At 36.0% G+C, this 6820-nt stretch overlaps 1 pseudogene; it reads left to right on the top strand.

Moving 5' to 3' along the window:
- The first annotated feature begins 190 nt into the window (after positions 1 to 190).
- Positions 191 to 348, top strand: LOC107541366 (small ribosomal subunit protein eS27-like pseudogene; annotated as a pseudogene).
- Positions 349 to 6820: the final 6472 nt, after the last annotated feature.

Genomic DNA, 6820 nt, shown 5'->3' with positions numbered 1-6820 from the left:
GGAAATAATAGTATAAAGAAGGAATTTCTTTTTAAAACAGCATTAGGATAAAATAACAGCAGCCTCTCTGGCAGTGACATCTTTCCCATGACAATAAGCCTCTCACTAAGGATCTTCTTCATCCTTCTCCAGAAGAGGAAGAAAAGATACACAAAAGAAGCTCCTGGTGCAGAGGCTCAATTCCTACTTCATGCATGTGAAATGCCCAGGATTCTATAAAATCACTACCATCTTTAGCCCTGCACAAACGGTAGTTTTGTGTGTTGGCTGCTCCACTGTCCTCTGTCAGCCTACAGAAGGAAAAGCAAGGCTGACTGAGGAGGATCCGTCAGAAGGAAGCAACACTAAAAGCACCCCAAATCAAGGTGAGTAGGGAACCATCCCAATAAATACATTTTGAATTTTTTTAAAAAAGGTAAAATAACAGCATTACAATTATATAATAATAATATGACAACATTATAATCATGTTCCATAATAGATATTAACAACAGTTTCTCTTTGTTGTGTAATAATTTGAAGGAATTTTTAAAAATAAAATTTAATACTTTTCCTCATTAATAAATATCATAGGCAGCACAGCTTTACCTGCTTATAAAAGGTGTTTCACGAGCAGTCTTGAAAATATTCACACCATTTTCTCTCCACAAAGAAAAGACTCCACCTTCTTTTACCAGTTTCATTAAATGGCTTATTTACATTCTTTGTTTCTAAACTCTGAGCCAGTCTTTTTATTTTTTACCCTGTGATCTTTATTCCATGAAAATCTTGAACTCAACACAAATGTCACCTTCACATAAGATGGTAATTGTACAAAGAATTCAAACATTTTTGTAAAATTTGATTAGTGTAAACGTGCAGAAGCTTTATTTCTTTAATATGACCTTTTCTCCTTTCTTTCCTTTGGATTCAAACTGGCTTCATCCAGCACCCTGACTCACCTGTTTCCTTCTTCCTTGCATGTCCACTGCTTCAGTCATTAAGTCCTCAGGACAATGAGGTTCTGATCAGCATCAAATAATCTTACATGCCCTAGCCGGTTTGGTTCAGTGGTTAGAGCATCAGCCCGCAGACTGAAGAGCCCCGGGTTCAATTCTGGCCAAGGGCATGTACCTCTGTTGCAGATGCAGGAGGCAACTAATTGATGTGTCTCTCTCATATTAGTATTTCTTTCTCACTCTCTCTCTCTCTCTCTGCCCCTTCCACTCTCTCTGAAAAGCAATGGAAAAATACCCTCAGGTGAGGATTAAAATAATAATAATAATAAAATAATCTTAGGAACAAAGCCTTAGGTCTCTTGACAACAGAGATAGAGTTTCGGTCAAACTAGAGGTAACATCTAGGCCTCGGTTGTATTTCAGCTCCAGGCCCAGAAAATCAGTGAAACTAGAGGAAGGGACGCCATGGCTGACATCAGGGCCAGATATACAGATCAACTACCTCCTACCTTAGCACCAACAAATCAGTAGACACCACGACCCTGACCAGTATCCTAACTCCCTTAGTCACCATGATTAATGATTTTGCCCTATATAACTCATCACCTGGAAGCCATGAAGAGCCAGGTCTTTGAGCATTAGCTCACCTGTCTCTGGGCATGGGCCATTTTCTAAAAATAAACCCTTAGTTTCTTTGCTGTTTGTGTCTTATTGGGCTTTGATGTGCACAGGCAAATTGATCCCCTTAGTCCAGTAATAATTTTGGCCCCTAACGTGGGGCTGCCTTTTGTCTGCAGATTCATGAACCCCTACCCCAGGGCTGGCCACCAGGTCCCCGCCTAGCAGCTGCCCAGACTTGTTTCAAAGGTGGAGGCTAGATGGCAGCCCATGACCAGGTGCCCCCGAACCTATGGCACTTTTGTTTGAAGAATAAGAAAGGAGGAATTGAAAGGCCTAGATTTGGAATTTGCTCTTGTTTTGGAAATTGAAGATGTCTTATGTTAAGGTTTCATGGAAAGCCACCCTCTTCTACGGCTCGGGGAAACCCCAATGTGAACTGAGAGGGAAATGGTACTTGAAAACTCTTTGTTTGTTTGTCTGATCTAGCCTCCTCCTGGATTCAGGGAAACTTGGTGGGAACCAAGAGGGAGAAATCTTGTCAAACAGACTGAGCAGACCTCATGTTCATCACCCTGGAGGGAAGAGCTCAGGGCTCCAGAGGTAGCAGGAAGTTTGGGCCACCCAACCCCTTCCTACTATCTTGTCTGTTGTGTCTGACTTGTTGCCAGCTGAACTTTAAAAAGATATTTGGGTGGCCGAATTGTTAGGTTTTGTAACCATGTGTTCTCTGTCTATTTTGGTGTGAACTGTTTTATCTTAGGACTTATTTAAGATTGCTCAAGCTGAAAATAAGTAATTACTTTGATTGATAAAGACCTTAGTGGAATAGGCAATTCCATCTCTGTGCCCTAATGTAGCTCTCTGGACTGTATCTTACAGAACTGGAGTACTTTTAGCTATGAACCTAAGAAAGAAAAAATTTAGGCAAAATAAAACACACATTAAAGTGGTTAAGACAAAGGTTTTAGTATAGCCCTACCAAAGGCTGTATGGGGCCAAATTGACCCCCTGTTGACCCCTTAAGATTAAAGGGCCTCAAACAAGTCTGCTCCCTAGTGTGGAGAAATTTAAAAGACTGGGAGAAAGAGATTACAATGAGGAACCTGACCAGCAATTGCTTGTGGCATTAGTCAGGCTGGTTCAATCAAGTTAAAGATTAATAACTTGGCCAGGGTCTCTTGGCTTGACCTCTCACTGGGGACCCAGAGTGGGAAAACGGTCAGGGTATAGAAAAGATAATTTTTCAGGACTTTTTGAAATGGAAATCCCTGAACTATGGTACAAAACCCCATTGTGTAACCCTGACTCAGACTACAATTAGATTAAAGCATATAAAAATGTAAGGACTGATAAGATTAAGAAAATTGAAATGTTTAAACAGGTTTATGTTCAAGTTGTGTCAAATTCAATTGATTACATCTCTTTTACCTGATTGTATTGTGGAAATAGACATTGTATCTCTTTGGGGAACTGGAACATGAAGGCTGTCAGTTCTTTCTTTTGGCTATCAGAGGGCAAGACTGTAGAAGGCTTTACATCATCTTGGGTCTATGGAATTGTTTAACAATACCAGAAATATTTATTGTTGTCTCAACTGAAACCTGACTAGATATTTGAAAGGATTTAATACCTCTGTGATCAGAAATTTAGACAAATTGAAAACTAATGTCAGAGCCTGAAAAAAAAAAAAAGTACCCAGAGGGAAAGAAACATTCCAAAAGTGGGTGGATGGATTTGCCAGTCCTTTGCCAACGTTTAGGTGGCAGACCAATTCTTGAGATATTAAAAACAACTGTCCTGCCCTAGCCAGTTTGGCTCAGTGGTTGGAGTGTCAGCCTGCAGACTCAGGAGTCCCGGGTTCAATTCTGGCCAAGGGCACGTACTTCAGTTGCAATCTAGATCCCTGGCCCCAGTTGGGGCATATTCGGGAGGCGAACAATCGATGTGTGTCTCTCACATCAATATTTCTCTCTCTCTCCTTTCCACTCTCTCTGAAAAACAATGGAAAAAATATCCTCGGGTGAGGATTAAAAAAAATAAAAATAAAAATAAAAACAACTGTTCTTGTTTACAAATGAAGACTTTATAGGGCCAGAAATGTGGCTCCAGAAATAATTCAAAGCCCACCAATTCTTTTTAACCTCCCCAAACCCTCCTCTATTCATCTCAAAGGCTTATAAATAATTGACTTTGAAACCAAAACCCTTCTCGAAGGAGCTTGTATTTCTTTTTTCTTATTTTTAGAAATATTTTACTGATTTTAGAGTGAGAGGGGAAGGGAGAAAGAGAGAGATTTGTTGTTCCACTTATTTATGCATTCATTGGTTGACTCTTGTATGTGCCCTGACCAGGAATCAAACTTGAAACCTTGGCATATTGGGAGGACACTCTAACCAACTGAGCTACCTGGCCAGGGCAGGAGCTTGCATTTCTTTCCCTATACCTCTGAGAGGTAAATACCTTGTCTTCCCCAAGAACTCTTATCTGTGTCATCTTTTTTGTTTAAATATGTTTTTACTGATTTGAGAGAGAGAGGAAAGGAGAGGGATAGAAAGACAGAAACATCAATGAGAGAGAAACATCATCAATCGGCTGCCTCCTGCATGCTCCCCCTAGCCCACTGGGGATCGAGCCCGAAACCCAGCATGTACCCTGACCGGGGATCAAACCAGTGATCTCTTGGTTTATGGGTGGACACTCAACCACTGAGCCACACTGGCCAGGGTGGGTCATCTTTTAAAATGCAAGTTTCAGGAAGGTTATTTTTATTAAAAGAAAAAAAAAACAAAACACGTAGCTTTCTAAACAGATCAATTTAACTTATTCCAACTGTTCTTTTTTAAATTAGTGAGTTTTGCTTTATGGTATTTGTCTCATGGCTAAAAGATCTCTATGTGTGTCAATCTGTATGATCATGTGAGTTGTGACAGTGATATTTTCTACCTCCAATGGCAATGTTTAAAAAAAAAAAAAAGACCTGTATTAAATTGGCTTAAACAAATAAACACTCATATGAGAATTCTCAAAAATATAACAGAAAGTAACCAAAATGCTTTTTAGAATCATGAAATATGAGAAAATATTTTTATACTAAAGCTGGTTTGAGTTTGGTTTGGTTAAACAGGCATATCTTTAGAATCGTCATTATTAAATAATATTTTTATTCTACTTGGGTTTATTAGTTAAATAAGTTCATGTCATCTCTGTTGCAAAATTATCAGTAAGAAAAATAACTTGGAATGATAAAACTTTCATACATAATCTAAACTTAATTGTTAGGAGAAATAAGTTAATAAATGTAAGTGGGATAAAAAGTTTCTTTTAAGTTAACTCTTTAGCAATAATTATATTGTACTTAAATCATTTTATAAATCTCTGTGGTAACTTGAAACTTTAAAGTTTTGTTAGTTAAATTAAATAATGAATATTCACTGACTGTCTAGACCATTTTCAAATAAGATAAAATAATAAAACAATTACTGAGCATAGGGTTATCTACTTTCTGCTTATTATAGAGAAACTAAAGATGTTTGGGTTCATTAGTAAACTTGTCTTGTACATAGCACAAAAAAATTATGCTATGAGGAAATATATTTTTAGAAATTATTAAATTTATTCATAAATGTATAGATCTAAAGAATATTAATTTCTTACTTTATAGTCGTCACTAGAAATTGAGTTTCCTAAAAGTTAAGATTTTTAATTAAGATGGAAAAACCTGTATGTTTTTAGAAATAGAAGGTATAAGGCATGGAAATACATTTTTTTGAAGGAATTGAAAGAATGAAGTTTGTCCTAAAATAAGGTTGGTTATTTCTAAACGAGTAAAAGAGACAAACTAAGAGGGACTAAAAAAAGTTGTAGAAAGTCTATGAAGAAAAATCTTGAGGAGATTTTACATATGGTTAAACTGAAGATTAAAATGGAATTTAGTTAGTAAATTTAAATATCAAAAGTAAGCTAATGCAGAATGAGAGTTTGATTCTTTTTCCCCTCTGTTAAAAGAAAAGGTGTTTTTTTTGGTCTTTATTCTACTCCAGATATTACAGGTTTTCTACCTAGAAAACAGAGATTCTGTGTTTTATTAAAATGGTTTTCTATTGCTGAATTCTAAAAACTAAAGTTTTCCTAAACTGCATTTTTATTTGATACCTTTTTATTGTCACTTTGGGTAAATAAATAATTTAATATTGTTTCAGAGTGTTATATCTTTTTGGTTAAGTGTGATTGGCAAACTTCCCAAGGTATAAATTTTAACAGGAGAATTTTTTCTTAACCTAGAAATGGCTTTGGGTTGTTTTAATCAGCCCCCAGAACACTTCAAAGAATTTTTTTCTCACTCGTTGCAAGGGAGAGGTTTTGAACTAATTAGGCCTATATGATATGTTTAAATTGCATGGGAAGCTTTATCAACTAAGAAAATAGTTATGTTGAATTTGTATACATATTCTTATGATTAAATGGATATTATATATTGGAGATTACATAAAAAAATCTCCAAGAGTCTACAAAGTCTTGATATAATACTCATCTGTAATTCTTGTTATCTTAAAATGATATGTTATAAAAGCAGAGTTTGTTGTCAATTGTATTATAATCAGATCTATAATCATGCCATTTTAAGTTTTGTCATTTATGGACAGTCATCACTGTACTCTGATGCTTTTACAAGTATGTTTCATCTTCAGAAAGGTCAATGAAAAGGTCTCTGACTTATTCTTAAACAGAGTTTTCTGAGATAGACTTTCAGATCATACCTTTAAACTGGATGAAGATTTATAAAACTCTAAGGAATAACTGGATTCATGAACTGCTGGCAAAGGATCAAGATAGACAAGACTTAATAATATGGGATTGAATGAACTGAGGATGATTATGATTTTTATAACTTTTTGTTGGAAATATTGCTAATTTTTAATCTTTTGTTTTCTAGACAGAAGCTAACTTGTTTTCTCAAACTACCTATGACTTAGAGCAATTTGCTAAATTATACCTTTCCAAGCAATATTAAAACATTTATATTTTCTTTCCCTAACTAATCCCTCTAGAAGTTTGGAGACTCTGAATGAGTATTATTATTTTCATGGCAATATGTTTATTTGCATATAACAGGACATATTTGAAAATTGGTTTATTACCAAGACTTTGACTGGAACGTCATATTTTGAGAGAGACATGCATAGACTCTGGATGTCACCAGAAAGCTTTAAGGAATTAAGATTGACTTTGGAAGTCAATAAAAGCCCCTTGAGAAACAGCCT

Source organism: Miniopterus natalensis, chromosome X (assembly GCF_054644295.1).
Source record: "Miniopterus natalensis isolate mMinNat1 chromosome X, mMinNat1.hap1, whole genome shotgun sequence".
Classification (NCBI taxonomy): Eukaryota; Metazoa; Chordata; class Mammalia; order Chiroptera; family Miniopteridae; genus Miniopterus; species Miniopterus natalensis.
The sequence above is the reverse complement of the archived record's forward strand: the minus strand, read 5'-3'. Positions and strand labels throughout refer to the sequence as shown.